The 17,415-nt window shown below is 35.4% G+C and overlaps 1 pseudogene; it reads right to left on the bottom strand.

Moving 5' to 3' along the window:
* Positions 1-6,445: 6,445 nt before the first annotated feature.
* On the bottom strand, positions 6,446-16,552 carry LOC113774740 (annotated as a pseudogene).
* Positions 16,553-17,415: the final 863 nt, after the last annotated feature.

Genomic DNA, 17,415 nt, shown 5'->3' with positions numbered 1-17,415 from the left:
ATTCGACCATAAACACTTCTTCATCGAAAATTTCATCAGTCAACTCGCACTCAGCAAGCATGGGATGATCGGCTAGAAAGTCTGCTAATACTTGCCCTTTGACAACCTTCACAGGTACATAAATAATTTTGAATTGTTAAAACTGAAGGTACCATCTCGCAAATCGGTCTGACAGTACAGGTTTTGGCATGACATATTTAATAGGATTAGACTTGGATATGAGTCGAACAGTGTGTGTTTGAAAATAATATTTCAACTTTTGAATGACAAATATAAGTGCCAAACATAACTTCTCGATGGGCGAGTAATTCAATTCATTAGATGTCATCATCCAACTCAAGTAATACAATACATTCTCCTTACTATCATCATTTTCTTGAGCAAGTAAGGCTCCAACCGACCGATTTTGGACGAAAATATAGAGGATCAACGATTTTTCTGGAATTGGCGCAGCTAACACATGGGGATTCATGAGGTATGTTTTAATACTTGTAAAAGCATTTCTACACGCTTCATCCCACTCGAAGGGTACCCCTTTTTTCATCAGTTGACTGAAGGATTGGCACCGTCCTGCCAAATTAGAAATAAACTTTCGGATGTAAATCAACTTTCCTTAAAGGCTCTTCAATTCATGGATATTTCGCGATTCAGGCATGTTCACAATGGCATCAATTTTAGATCGATCGACCTCTATCCCCCGTTGATGAACGATGAAACCAAAAAACTTGTCAGAAATGACTCCGAATGCGCATTTCAAAGGATTCATCTTCGATTGGTATCTCCGAAGGCGTTGAAAAACTCTTTGAAGGTCTTGAATATGATTTTATCGCCTTTTTTATTTCACTACAAGATCATCAACGTAGCACTCCAGATTTTTATGAAACATATCGTCAAAAAATTTTTGCATTGCCCATTGATATGTCGCTCCAGCATTTTTCAAGCCAAATGGCATCACTTTATTCAATAAATTCACTTGAAAGTGCAAAAAGCAGTGAGCTCATTGTCTTTGGCTGCCATGCGTATTTGATTGTAGTTAAACGATCCATCGAGAAAAGATAGTGCTTCATGTCCTATTGTAACATCTACTATTAATTCTGTGATAGGGAGTGGAAAATTATCTTTGGGGCAAGTCTCATTTAAGTCTCGAAAATCAACACAAATTCGGATTTACCCATTCTTCTTCCTCACAGGGACGATACTTGAAATCCATGTTGGATATTTCACTTCTCGTATGAATCCAGTCTCAATCAATCTATTTATCTCATTTTCTATCAAAGGAATCAATTCGGATCGAAAGCGTTTATAAGTTTGCTTGACAGGTTTTGTTCCTCGCTTGACAGATAAATTATGAACAACGATCCTTGGATCCAAATCAGGCATTTCTAAGTAATTTCAAGCAAAGACATCTTTGAATTCGAGCAACAAATCAACATACTCTTTCTCTTCTTCAGAAGTCATACAAGAACTTATGTAAATTGGACGAGGGTCGTCACTTGTGCCAAAATTAATCTCTTTTAATATATCGACTGTATTTTTTACTCCTTGTTTAAATTCAGAGGGAGCGTCATCCACATCTTCTTCTTCTTCTTCAGGATCATTGATCATCATATGATGGCAAGAAGCAATATTTTCTTGACCCTGTTCTTCAAAGATAGCTTCGATCCTTACGTTAAAAAAGTTTGAAACTAGCATAAAGAAATTGGAAATTCATTTTCTCGAACCATTCTTCTTTATTGGAGTAAGATTTTCTTTCTTGACAATTTGGTACTCTTATTTTTTTACCGCCTAATCTCTCATAGATGAGCAGTTTCAAACTCTTCAATTGCGGGTCAAGTCTATCAAATACTGAAGTACGCTTTGACTTATTTCTCAATCTATTGAAAACAGATCTCTTTCGGCTTGTGACCTCCATTTCTTCGTTCAAATAGTTACAACTTGCCCTTTTGATCATTATACGAACAGGAGAAAGCGGTTGATAACGAACACCCATCGATGAACTTTCAATATTATAACCTCTTTCTTTTAACATTTTCTACGTAGGTGTCAACCCTTGAGTCTTCTCGCCATTCAGGATGGAGTTTGCTCAATGCATTCTTCTCATTTGGGTTATAACCCGCCTTAACAAAAGTCTATATGCGTTTAGATCAAAACTTTCTTGGATCCGATTAGTTGGTAGTGAGTAATGTTCCACTGCAGGTTCTTCTTGGGGATGGACAAGCTCATGCAAGTTCACTTTCTCACTTTTAACAGGCTCTATTTTGATGAGCGGAACATTTAATGCGTCATTTCTGATAAAAAAAGATCGACTTTCTTCTCTCTTTGATTTTGGAATATAATGCAAAATGGGTACTTTGAAATCTTGAATTTCTTCCCTTGCTGATTCTTTTCTTTTTGCTTTTTTTTTAAGATAAAATCTGGTGTCGGTAAAGTGAGTCTCGGTCTCAGTGAAAGGTTTATCATCAGTAGTAACTTTCTTAACTATATCGTCTCGACAATATTTGAAACATTAATGAAGAATAGATGATATAATTTCATTCTCATGAATCCAAAATCTTCCCAAGAACATGTTATATGAGATTTTGGCGTCAATAACATGAAATAGCGCACTTGAAGACAACTCACCAATGAGCAATTCAAGACTTATGAGGCCAATTGCTCTTTGCCCTCCTTGATTAAATTCTTGGATCATGAAGTGACTCTGGGAGAGCTCATCGCTTGAGATTCCCAATTCTTTCATAGCACATACGAACATGATATTGACCGCAATCCCCCGTCAATGAGTATCTGATTCATTTTCTGTTCTCGAACATATGCACTAACAAACAAAGGTCGATTGTGGGTTTTGAAATCAACTGTTAAATCATCATCATAAAAAGTGATAGTTGTTGCACAATCCACCGATGATTTATCATCGATTTTGAATTTTTTCTCAAATTCAGTGCTAATTTGTGCGACTTGAGGATTTTCAGTTTTGACGACATTACAAGAAGTAGAATTATCATCATAGTCACTTAAATACCCCTTGCGCATAAATTTTCTCAGTGTCACAGATTGTTGAATCTCTTGAAGGAGCTGAAGATTTGAAAGAATTGGTGTCGTGGCCACTCCCTTTTGTTTCTTTATTGCACTTCGTTGTTTCTTTGTCACTTTATCTTTTGTCGAACGAATGTTTTTTTGAAAAGATATACTACTTTATCTTTGGTTTGTAAGTCTTCTTTCGAGTGACTAAAGTCTATCTTTCATTATCATCTTCAATAACATTTTCAATTGAAGATTTTTCAAACTCCTTTTTGACAGACAAAGCACTGCTTAATGTGGATTGAACTTCTATAGGACAACACACAGATCCAAATATTATTGTTGTTTGATTTACCGATATTTTATCCTCCTTGAGAAGGATTTTTCCTTGACGGGCTAATTCTATAATTTTGTCTTTAAAGATAAAATATTTAGTGAGGGGGTGGCCAATCAAGCAATGATAACAACAATAATTTGGATTATTAACTTGACCGGCTTCCTCTGGACGCTTCATGTCGAGAAGTTCAAGGAGTTTTTCTTTGAAAAGATCATCAAATATCCCTTGTAAATCAGATTCAAGGAAAGGGTATTCCTTTTCCTGTATCTCTTTTAGAGTGGGTCTTCTTATCGCCTTATTTTGGGAAAAGTCTAACTTTTCGGTGACCTTTCGGCTCACCTTGGTAGCAATCTTCATGGGAGCCGTGTTTATTGTCATGGACTCTTTATTACTGAGTTTTGAAGGAAGTTTGCCCCTTTTTTTATTTTCTTGTCTTTCATTGCTTCAAAAAGGCGGCTGCACTCGCGGAACTTGAATAGGAAATCCATCAGTTGCATTGGCCATGATACTTAATTCTATATCATGAGCACAAGTAGTTAATTCTTCAAATGTGTTTAAGCGTATACCTTGTAGAATGTAACTCAAACTCTAATGCATTTCTTGGCACATTTCTATGACAGAGGGTTCAGACAGTCTATCTTTGCAGTTAAGACTCAGACTTTTTCACCTATCGATGTAGTTGACCACAAGTTCATTCTTTCATTGACGAGTATTAGTCAATTCCAGCATACTAACGGTTCTTCTAGTACTATAGAAGCGATTCAAGAACTCTTGCTCCAACTATTCCCAACTGTCGATGAACCCCGGTGTGAGATCAGTGTACCAATCAAATGCATTGCCCTTCAAGGACCGAACAACTGTTTGACTAACAGGTCACCATAGGTTCCAACATTATTGCAGGTCTCGATGAAATGGGCCACATGTTGTTTTGGACTACCTTTTTCATCGAACTGTTGAAATTTAGGCGGTTGATATCCAACAGGCATTGCTAGGTTGTCAATTCTAACAGTGTAAGGTTTGGAGTAGGTAAAGCTTGACTTTGAGCCACCCTCCTTTTTGTCTTTAATCACGTCTTCTACAAGTTCCTTCAATTGTTCTACGGGGATAGTTCCCTCGACAGTCACATATACTTCATTCACGTTGTCCTTGCCTTTAGATGAGGGACTTTCACGCTCTTAGTGCTCCTTAGGGTTCATACGACTTCCTTCAGGAGCGTGATCTTTTTGGATAAGCAGTTGAACGATAAGAGCATCTTGGTCCTTGATGTGTTTCATCATTATTCCCATCATCTTGGACATGTTCGAAACTTATTTTTCGAGACTTAAAGTGTTTGTCATCATAACAGGCATTACAGCAGAAGAAGCAGCAGAATTTTCAATAGAAAATCTTGATTGAAGAGTTTCATGTGAAGATGCTGATCCAGTGCTTGATGAATCATCATCATGCTTAGAAAAATTGAATCCGGATCCAAACTCGAGCATGACAAGAGTCTTCTCAATCGAGGCAGGAACATCTTTGATCCCCACTGTGGAAGAATAGCTCATTGGTGATATTGAACCAAAGACGGGAGTTGACGTCGATGGAGCTTCCATAGTACTTTGGGTGGAAGTTCTTGTCATACTCCTTGTCACAGGACCAATAGCGCGGGTATTAGTGGCAACATGTGCAATTTCCTGAACAGGTTTGCGTCAGTAGCCTTGAAACGTGCAATCATGGTCTTGTTGCTCTTTGGTGCCATTGACGATATATGTAGTTGAATATTCGAAAAGAAGATATGGAAGACAGAGATGGTCCCACTGGGCGTGCCAAAAATTTGTACGTGATTAAAATTTTAAGTCTGCAAAACGACAAGAAAAAGGAAATACATGACAAATATGTAATATATAAATTTAGGAAAATATATGAGTACAATCTTTGAAATTTTCTCGTACTTATAGAGAGTTTCCTTCGATTCTTCCCCTTGAACGCCAATCCAAGGGTTTTGTAACTTGTTCTTGGATCAACTACCGATTCCTTCAAATTTTGATAAGGAAGATTTGAAGAAATTGAAAATATTTGAAGGCTCAAGCCTTGATATGTGGAAGATTTGAGGAGTTTGAAAACCTAGACCTTCGTAGCTTGAAATTTCAATACTTGAGCGTATGAGATGCCTCTTGACGTGTGTTCTTGACTTGGTAGAGAGACCCCTATTTATAGCCGTAGGAAGAGGTAGAGGTTGAAAACATATATACCACTCTAGTTGTCTTGCAAGACACGCAATTACATTAGGACTGTGCCAATTTAAATATTATCTCTTCATTTTATATTTACTAATAAAAAGATAATACTAATAAATAATTCCTTCATTAGCCAAACTTATAGGAACACATGACATAGCGCCATTTGGCTGGACAAGCTATTAGAGTATATAAGAAATACATACAAATTAAACAACTCTAAATATTATCTCTTTAATAAGAAATAAATATTTAGACATCTATTCAATAGACATATGACATGATATGATTTGGTTGATAGAGACATCCCAATAATTTCAATTGATTGGAACACCTGAACTTGACACGTGACAAAATATAATTGGCCATTTAATAACCAATTTTTTTAAGTGTACATGACATGTAACAATATCCAATTGGATAGAAATAAGTCACAAAAATAATTTATAAACCAATGATAATTTTAAGAATTAATTAAAATAATTTTAAGAATTAATTAAAATTCCATTGTCTATAACCTTCAAAAGTCAACCGACTTCCTGAGGAGGAGTAATTTTACTTTCCTTAAAGCAACATATTGGCAAGAATTCTTTGTGGGAAAAGGTTATCATCACATCACAATTTTCACTAGCATCCAACAATTTAAACTGTTTTGCCAAATTTGTTTTGCTGTTAAATGGGGTAAAAGTCACTGCCTGTGTGAGTTTGGGCATGATGATGTCCATACCAAATGCTGATATATATTTCAAGATCAACTTACTACACTTCAAAAAGTTTGAGATCAAACTAAATTGTGGTAAAGTTTGACAATAAAAGAAAATCTCTTTAGATCATAGAGAACCCTTATTTTATTTTTTCTAGAAAAAATAATAGCTTTCCACAAATACCTCGTAGAATCCAACAAGTTCTTCACAATCAAATGGAGAGTTGGAAGTGAAGCAACTCTTGCAAGCTGAAAATTTAGTAACAAGAGAAAGGAAGCATTACATCTCTACTGGCACACGATGGTACAAATGTGCAGGCAATCTTGGTGTTGCAACAGCTTGCAAAGGGGTTCTCATATAAGTAACTGCTCCAGGGGTCTCTTCCAGGTCAATCTCTTCAGGCCTGACCCCAGGTGGTGGAGACCAAGTAAAGTGGTGCAACAAGTGCCCCAGCATAGAAGTGACCAGATTGAGTGCAAGTTGTGCACCAGGGCAGACCCTCCTTCCAGCACCAAAAGGCAGGAGCCGATAATCGTGGCCCTTGATGTCAACATCTTCCTCCAGGAATCTCTCAGGTCGGAATTCCAGTGGACTTTTCCAGGCTGCAGGATCACGAGCAATCGCCCAGACGTTAACGTGCACAATAGACCCTTTAGGGATGTCATAACCCCCGATCTTCACATTGGCATTGGCTCTATGAGGAAGCATCAGTGGAGTTGGAGGGTGCAGCCTTTAGCTACACATTGTAAGTATGGGAGCTTTGCAAAATCAGCTTCAGTCATGATTCTATCGGAGCCAATGACTCGGTCAAGTTCCTCTTGCGCCTTTTGCTGCACCCTTGGATTCTTTACCAGCTCTGCCATTGCCCATTCTACTGAGATTGTGGTTGTATCCATGCCAGCAGTAATCATGTCCTGCATAATTTGGACAACATTAAATCCTATTTTGCAATAGATGGAGTTGCTATCTTTCTTATGCTTCTACCTTTCTTTCCTTGGAGCTAGCAAAGTGAAAATAGACCACTACTTACCCAAAGGAGTCCAATGACAGTGTCATCACTCAATTCATATTGCTTTTGAAGAGTGAGCAATGCATCAACAAAATGCTGCTTAGTATTGCCACTCTTTTGCCTTGCAAGAGTGTGCTCTTCCATGATCATTCTGGTCAGTTTGTCTCTCCGCGCATAGTGCTTATCCAGGTCCTCATGTTCGCCTACAAACATCCAACTAAGCCAAGGAATGTGATCTGCCACGGAGAGTTTTGCACCAATCTTTATCCCATTTGATACAATGCCCTTCAACTCTAGGCCTTGTTCATCAACCACACCCTCTGAATTCATGAACCTCTTCCCAAATGTTAGCCTTGTAATGTTGTTGAATGCTACTGATCCCAAGTAGTTGCGCATCAACAGACTCTTGCCTTTGTTTTCTGCATGTTCAACTGTTAAAAAAAAAAAATTAGACAAAATTCAGCAATGCGGATCAGAGCCCGTTGTTCCACTTTAGCCTATTCAACACTTTCATCCTAACTTTAATAAAATTTGTGACTAAATTAAGTGGACATTAAAAAGAGTTCCCATTAGTTATCCAATGGAGAACTAAATCTACAACCATCGGGAGTGTTTGGATAGAACTGGGAGTGTTTGGATAGCACAAATATCTCAAATAATATTTCGCTTTCATCATAAATACATTTCCCAACCCACTTTTTTATATTCCCAATTAACTTTTTATCTCACATACATCACATCACAAAAAGTGCTACAGTAATTATTCCAAATAATATTTCAAATAATACCCTATCCATTCTGAAACTATACTTTTATTATTTGGATAACTTGTATCATTAATACGTTAATTTGCACAAGGTGTGAATTTCGTACGGAGAGACGTAGGTTTAGCCGCTTTTTTATTTCAATTTTTTTGTTCTAAGTCAACTAAGAATTTTTACAATTTAGGCTATAACTGAGCATTTGAGAAAATGTGTAGGGAATTGCCAGTTGACTAATCATTATCTTCTTTCCACCCACAGGTTAATTTCAGACCGAAAGGGACATAGATATGACCAAGTGACGTTAATTCTTTGAACTTTACAGCCTTATATTTGAAACTATTGGCGTGGCCAGACTTTCAGTATTTGCCCACTTGGAATTTTGAAAGGAAAAGAAAAGTTTACGTTAATAAAAACCTTCGGGCAGTATAAAAGATGTTTGGTGTAAAAGATCAATGCAGTTCCAAATAAATTGACATATTCCAGTTATCAAATCATTTAAAAAAACTGTCTCCATATACTCAAATAATTTTCCATATATGTTCTAAAAGTTCAATCGAAGTTAAGGATACTTAGAGCTATTTACAACGATTTCAAACTAGCAACAATACTTAACTCTAGACTTTAGATTGCCCTGTTTGATAGTCCAATTTAGTATTTAAATTTATTAAGTTCAGACCTTAGTATGTACAAATATGTTTGATAAAAAGATATAAAATATCTAAATTAATTAAATGGCTCCAAATTGCCTAAAGCAAAACTTATTTTCAAAAATAAACGAAAAACTGTCCACTTATCATTTAATGTAAAATGCATTAAAATATTAGGATTTCAGTATCTAATTCAGTAATTTAACAAATTATGATTTCAAATATCGTATTTCAATTTGATCTAAGGTATCCTTACAAGATTTGCAGCACTGATTTCCCGAAACAAAATGTAAAACGTTTTTCTCACTTTAAACTTGATTTCCAACTTGAATTTCCCAGTGACTACGACTTTGGTTCTTTTCCCACACAATACCTGCCCAAATTGGCCCATCAACTTTTTCTCATCCAAAGCAATAAGTAGACTGTCCAGTTTCACCCACCCCAATTGTCGTTTGTTTCTCCTCCTTCAATCAACTTGTCGAAGAAAGTTACCTCACCTGCTTTTTCTTGGACACTGTGTGTCACGATTATTCCGTTTCGATGGCCATGACTTTTGGTAATGTTCGGGAGTAGAACAGCCATACAATTGTAGAAAAATGTGTCTCATCTGTATTAGTTTTACTGTTTAGAAAATTTACATCAAGTAGTGAACAATTAAAATTCAATAAAATAAAAGAATTTAAATGATTATTCCAGTATAGCAGAAGTGATTATTCCATTTACATGAGCATGACTTTTGTAATGTTCAGCATTAGAACAGTTACATAATTCTAGAATGTTGTTTTTCAGGTATTTTTTTTTAATAATAAAAGCATGTAGTGTTTGTTGAATTTAAATGTAAGGCTCTTTTCTTTTTCTAATTTTTTTCATTAATTTTTTGTCCAACAAACTTAAGTTGATTAAATTTTTTATTTTGCATAAGATGTACATCAAGTGGTGAAACATCAAAATCCAATAAGATAAAAGATTTTAAAGCATTACTCTAAAACAGCTAATCCAAACACACCCAAAAACAGCTAATTCAAACACCTCAAAAACAGCTAGTGTAGCAAAAGAAAAGGCACTGTAAAAGAAGAAAATTACTAGTTAAAAACTGCAAGAAAAAAAGTCTAAAAAGACTGGGATAATTTTTCCAAAAGGTATATCATTCTTTTATTTCTAATCTAAGGGGCTTGTGCACCAATCCCAAACATTTAGGGGTGAATTGTAACCTATTCTTCCAATTCAAAGGGTTAGTATAATAAATTACTTTTGCTTTTTTTTTAAAAAAAAAAAGAAAAAGAAATTAATCACGGGCATCATAAATGTGAGGAGACTGGAGGGATGTCAGTACCTTAGTTCCCTCACCTTTGATGGCGAACCGACAAAATTAGCACAAATTTGCCATAAAGAGAACGTGGATGGACTCAGGCACGGATTTAAGGGGAGGCTGGTGGGGGCTTAAGCCCCCCAAGCCGCCGGAAAATCCCCTATATATAGGGGATTCCGGCGGCCAGCCCCCACCAGCCCCCCCTTAAATCCGTGCCTGTCCATGTCCATGGCTCCATGCCTGATGCCTCCATGAATGCTGCAGAGGACCTCAAGAATAGCTGGGCCTGGAAAGCCGCTGCCAGCACTGCTGAGTCTGCTGACTGCTGAGGTCCGAGGAAGAAGATGACCCAATTTATGTTGAATTTTTTTTTTGCCCTCTAAATACAAAACGACGTCGTTTCACTTTTAGTGGAACGATGTCGTTTTGTATAATGAGGGAAAAAAAAATACATCAGATGAAGCCCTAAGGCTTCATCTGATGCAAAAGCACGCCGCGTCGCCGCCAATGCCAAAGGCCAAAGGGCAAACAACTGAAACAAGACTCCAAGTCTCCAACTCCAAGAAGAAGACGCCACTCACGCCAGGCTCCAAGAACTCCAAGAAGCTTCAGTTGAGAACTTGAGATTCTACCATCCTGCTTCAAGCCTTCAATTCAAGGCTCCAAGACTCCAACTCTCCACCATTCCATTCACATAAATCTTTTAGGTTAGTTTTTTGGTTTAAATTACAATATTCATCTTTATATTTTTGTTAATTATATGTTTAAATTATTTTTGAATTTTGAGTATCTTGATATTAATTTGATTAAGATTAATTTTTATTTAGTTTATGTTAATGTAATTTAAGAATTTGAAAGATTACATTAAAAAATTTAATGATATTAAATTTAAATTAGAAATTAGTTTAGAAATTGTATAGATTTTAGGTTGTATTTAGTTTTTAAAATTTTGTTAGTTTTATATTTGAAATTTTAAGAATTAATTATGTGAATTAGAAATTTTGAATGTAAATATAAATTCAAAATTTTATGAGATTGAATTAGAAATTATATGGGTATTTAGTTGTACCTTATTTTAACTTTTTGATAATTTTATATAATGAATTTTATAAATTGAGAAATATAAGTAATATGAATTTATTATTAAATTAAAGAATTATTTATATGAATTTTAAATTAATTGATTATTGAATTGCATAATTTTATTGAATTTAACCACAATTATTTAATTGTGACAGAAAATGGAGAGATTCTTTAAACCTAAACGAGTCCGTAGTGGTGAATCTTCAAATGAGCCTAATATTAGTGAACCAGTTCAAAATCAATCTTGTGTGGAATTGAATTTAAATGATATTGTTAGTGATCCGGGATTACGAAAATCAGTTGAGAAATTTGATATTTCTCTTCGAGACCATGTCCGAAGAGAGTATTTGACTAGGGGACCTTGCCAACCGATTGGCCATATGCAGGCACGGATTTAAGGGGGGGCTGGTGGGGGCTTAAGCCCCCCCCAAGCCGCCGGAAAATCCCCTATATATAGGGGATTCCGGCGGCCAGCCCCCACCAGCCCCCCCTTAAATCCGTGCCTGTCCATGTCCATGGCTCCATGCCTGATGCCTCCATGAATGCTGCAGAGGACCTCAAGAATAGCTGGGCCTGGAAAGCCGCTGCCAGCACTGCTGAGTCTGCTGACTGCTGAGGTCCGAGGAAGAAGATGACCCAATTTATGTTGAATTTTTTTTTTGCCCTCTAAATACAAAACGACGTCGTTTCACTTTTAGTGGAACGACGTCGTTTTGTATAATGAGGGAAAAAAAAATACATCAGATGAAGCCCTAAGGCTTCATCTGATGCAAAAGCACGCCGCGTCGCCGCCAATGCCAAAGGCCAAAGGGCAAACAACTGAAACAAGACTCCAAGTCTCCAACTCCAAGAAGAAGACGCCACTCACGCCAGGCTCCAAGAACTCCAAGAAGCTTCAGTTGAGAACTTGAGATTCTACCATCCTGCTTCAAGCCTTCAATTCAAGGCTCCAAGACTCCAACTCTCCACCATTCCATTCACATAAATCTTTTAGGTTAGTTTTTTGGTTTAAATTACAATATTCATCTTTATATTTTTGTTAATTATATGTTTAAATTATTTTTGAATTTTGAGTATCTTGATATTAATTTGATTAAGATTAATTTTTATTTAGTTTATGTTAATGTAATTTAAGAATTTGAAAGATTACATTAAAAAATTTAATGATATTAAATTTAAATTAGAAATTAGTTTAGAAATTGTATAGATTTTAGGTTGTATTTAGTTTTTAAAATTTTGTTAGTTTTATATTTGAAATTTTAAGAATTAATTATGTGAATTAGAAATTTTGAATGTAAATATAAATTCAAAATTTTATGAGATTGAATTAGAAATTATATGGGTATTTAGTTGTACCTTATTTTAACTTTTTGATAATTTTATATAATGAATTTTATAAATTGAGAAATATAAGTAATATGAATTTATTATTAAATTAAAGAATTATTTATATGAATTTTAAATTAATTGATTATTGAATTGCATAATTTTATTGAATTTAACCACAATTATTTAATTGTGACAGAAAATGGAGAGATTCTTTAAACCTAAACGAGTCCGTAGTGGTGAATCTTCAAATGAGCCTAATATTAGTGAACCAGTTCAAAATCAATCTTGTGTGGAATTGAATTTAAATGATATTGTTAGTGATCCGGGATTACGAAAATCAGTTGAGAAATTTGATATTTCTCTTCGAGACCATGTCCGAAGAGAGTATTTGACTAGGGGACCTTGCCAACCGATTGGCCATATGTATCCAAAAACATCATTTGGTCAACAACATAGAAGTTTCCAAGATATTTGGTATCAAAAGTTTGTATGGTTAGAGTATAGCATATCGAAAGATGCGGCGTTTTGCTTTTGGTGCTTTCTTTTCAAAACACAAAATAAGGGAGGTCGATATGCAGAGGATGCCTTTACAAAAACGGGATTCAATAATTGGAAAAAGGCAATGGAAAGATTTAATGAACATATTGGAGCTGTGAATAGTTGCCATAATGATGCTAGAATACAGTTTGAAAGTTTTCAAGATCAAATGCATAGTGTGTCAAATGTGCTACGATCTTGTGGGCGCGAAATAGATATTGCATATCGCACCCGTTTAACTGCTGCTCTGGATGTGACCCGCTTTCTTTTGAAGCAAGGATTGGCTTTTCGTGGAAATGATGAGTCAACTAGTTCTTCAAATAGAGGCAATTTTCTTGAATTGTTTGATTGGTATAGCCAGCGAAATACTGAGATTTTTGAGGTTGTAAATCAAAATGCTCCTGCAAATAATCAACTAACTTCTCCAATGATTCAAAAAGATCTGGCACATGCTTGTGCCTCAGAGATCACAAGTGTTATAATCAATGATATTGGAGACAATTATTTTTCCCTAATAGTTGATGAGTCTCGAGACAGTTCAGTGAAAGAACAAATGGGAGTTGTTTTGAGATATGTGAACAAAGAAGGGCGTGTGATTGAACGTTTCCTTGCAATTGTACATGTGTCTGACACCACATCTCTTTGTTTGAAAGATGCAATTGATTCTTTATTCGCGCAACACGGATTATCATTATCCAAATTGAGAGGTCAAGGATATGATGGAGCTTCAAATATGCGAGGTGAGTTCAATGGTTTGAAGGCCCTTATATTACAAGAAAATCCCTATGCGATGTATATTCACTGTTTTGCTCACCAACTCCAGTTAGTTATTGTTGCTGTTGCTAAGGGAAATATCATTATCAGTGAATTCTTTGTCTATGTCTCTATGATTGTCAATTTAACTGGAGTATCATGTAAAAGGAGAGATCAATTAAGACAAATAGAACATGATAAGATTGTTGCACTTTTAGACAGTGGAGATATTATTAGTGGAAAAGGCAAAAATCAAGAAACTAGTTTAGCAAGACCAGGGGATACTCGTTGGGGATCACACTATCTAACATTACTTCGTCTATCCTCTATGTGGGCTTCGGTGATTGGAATATTGGGAAATATACAAGATGATGCCACCACTTCTGACAATAGAGGTATGGCCAGGGGTTTGATTGATAGAATGAATGATTATGAGTTTGTTTTTGCATTGCACCTGATGAAGTATTTATTGGGAATCACAAATGACTTGTCACTTGTTTTGCAACAAAGGGATCAAAATATTGTCCAAGCCATGAGTTTGATTGATACTATGAAATCTCAATTGCAAGACTTTAGGGAAGAGGGATGGCAAATAATTTTAGATGAAGTCAACAATTTTTGTGAGTTGAATATGATTCCCGTGATTGATATGGAAGACAGTATAGCAATCCGTGGCAATGCCAGGCGCAGTCGCAGAGGTCAAACCATCACTAATTTTCATCATTATCGCGTGGAAATTTTTTGTGAGGTATTATTTTTGAAATTATTATTTCATTACATTTGTTACTTGTTAGCAGATTTTCTTAGTTATTAATTTTATTATTGTTGTGATGTCAGGTTGTTGATTTAATTATACAAGAGATGAATAATCGTTTCTCGGAAGTTAGCACGGAATTGCTTAGTTGCATAGCATGTCTTGATCCAAAAAGTTCTTTCTCTCAATTCAATGTGCAGAAACTACTCCGTCTTGCTGATTTATATCCTGAAGACTTCTCAAGTAACGATTATTTATATCTTGAGTCTCAACTTCGAAATTATATTTATAATGTGCAACGCGATCCTCAATTTTCAGAAGTTGGAGATTTGGGAAGTCTTGCTCAACAAATGGTTAAAACTGGTAAAAATACAGTTTTTCCATTTGTTTATCGTCTGATCCAGTTGGCATTAGTTCTACCAGTTGCGACTGCTTCTGTTGAAAGAGTATTTTCTGCAATGAATATTGTCAAGACTGATTTGCGCAACAAAATGGGAGACGAGTGGATGAATGACTGTCTGGTTGTATACATCGAGAAGGATATTTTTGCAACAATTGAAAATGAGCAAATATTGCAACGTTTTCAACGGATGAAGACTCGCAGAATGCAATTGCCTCCTCTTCGTTATTCGAGTGCAACAACTACCAATACTTCAAGTGTTAATCAATAACAAATTTTTGGGTATGTATAATTATATGTTTTTATTATTTTTATAATTATTGATTCTAAATTTTACTTATTAAATATATTTATTTCGTCACAAAAAAAAATTTTTAATACACTTCAGCCCCCCCAAAAATAAATTTCTGGCTCCGTCCCTGGATGGACTGACCAGTGGGGTGGCTAAACAGGAGAATTTATTATTGATATTTGTTGAAATATGTACTTACGAACAGGAGTATTTAACCGCTGAGCTCTAGCTCACAGTGGCGGTGGGAGGTCAGGTACAAACCCTGCCTCCCACCACTAAATGTGGCAGGCAAACAAAAAAGGAAAAAAAAAAAAGAATAGGAGTATTTATTATTGATGGTTGAAATATGCACTTTTGAGATATGTACCAATTGAAAATTGTTCCCCAATATTTCTTCAAAATTAATTGTAGTCAGCTCAAAGTATTCAACTTTGTGAATCTAAGAGGGCTATTTTCCTCCACATTGATGTATTTTGTCATTGGTTTTGTTTTCAGTATTCATACCCGTTTACAATTTTCTTTACCAATAAATTACAATCTTAGAGTGTTATGAAAACTAAGCAAATAATTTAGTTAGCTTAAATTAGAATCATATATTGCAAAAATTTATAGGAGCTTTTCTTATTGTCGGTTGCATTTTGGTATTGTGAAGACAATCTATGACTGAATGGTCCAAATCACCTACCATATGAATGGTAAGCAAGCAAACACTAAATGAATGAGATAGTCGTGTTCAAGATCTAAACCAAACAGTTGAAGAAATCCAATGAAAAACAATCCAAGAATTTGGAGTACTGAAAACAAAAATGTTTTTTTTTTTTGTGGAAAATTAAGAAAACAATACCAGGTTTGGTGCAGTCCTTGAAGATGGAATCAACCATGGCTGTAACTTCATCTTCTCTTAAAGGTCTAAGGCCTTCCAGTCTTTTTGGAGTGAAGAGTTCAAGATTGCACAGTTTTCAGACCTTCACATAATGAGGACCATAATCAGCCCATATCAAATCTTGGCCATTTCTGCTCATTTTGGCAGAGGGTCTATTCCTGTACCTATCTGCCAATTGTTGATCATTGTCTTTAAGAACTTCTTTGGCCAGTTCTGCAGTCTTCACAACAGTATTCAGCTGGGAACCAAAGTAGACAGAAAATATTGGACCATAGAGCTTTGACCACTCTGCATAGCACTTGAACCTCACCGGTTTTATGTCGTAAATGTTTCCGACCACCGGTTTTGGCCGTGGCCCGGGTGGCAGTTTGAATCTAAGGCGTTCATAGAGGCTGTAGGCTAGGAAGATGAAGGCAACTGGGAGGAGGACCAGAAGCAGAGCCATTGGTTAATACGAAGCTTTGAGTTTTGAAACTATGAAAAATAAAATAAAATAGTGGAGTTGGTGGGAACGGTGGCTTGTTTTTTTTTTTTTTTCTGTCAAGAAGTCAATTGACTCTTACTGACTCAACAAACCTAAACCCCAGAGCATACTCCAAAAGCCGGCAACTCTTGGAACGGTGGCTTGTTCGGTTCTCTAGAATTGTCGATTTTGAAACCATGACATCTACAATATATAAAAGGGAGAAGGGAGTTTTGCTACAGTGCAGCCATGGGCCAGTTTCGATGGTAATTCTGATGACTTCATGGGGTATTTGGCTACAGCCACGGGTTTTGCTACAAGCATGGCCTACAATAGGTTGTTGGCTATAGTTTTTTCCCTCCTTTTTTTATCCCTTCTGTTAGGGCATCCACAATGCTATTACACTTTATGGAGTATAATCCAGATGCCACATCAACATTACACTTTCTCCTCTTTTGTTACACTTTCACTCACAATAGATTACACTCCACAAGGTGTAATAGCATGGGTCCACAATTAAATCAAATATTTATTTTAATAATGCATAACTCATATCCCATAAATAAATAAAATAATTTTTAAAAATAATTTTGTTATTTTTAAAAAATAAAGTACTAACTTTCATTAAATTTTTTACCTTTTGAATTTTTTATTTTCTAAAAATGACATTATTAATTTTTAAGTTTGAATAATATATCTTTTTCTATCTCTCAAAAATAATATATTGTTATTTTTTCAAAAATAATTATGCAAAAAATTTAAAAAATATTTGATACCTCAAATGCGAATATATCATAATAATCCATACTTAATTAATAAAATACAAATGTAATTAGTTGAACTCCATAACATAATATTACATAATTTAAATCAAATAAAATACAAATAATTACAAAATGAATACTAATTTTAAATCA

Source organism: Coffea eugenioides, chromosome 6 (genome assembly GCF_003713205.1).
Source record: "Coffea eugenioides isolate CCC68of chromosome 6, Ceug_1.0, whole genome shotgun sequence".
In the NCBI taxonomy this organism is placed as follows: domain Eukaryota; kingdom Viridiplantae; phylum Streptophyta; class Magnoliopsida; order Gentianales; family Rubiaceae; genus Coffea; species Coffea eugenioides.
The sequence above is the reverse complement of the archived record's forward strand: the minus strand, read 5'-3'. Positions and strand labels throughout refer to the sequence as shown.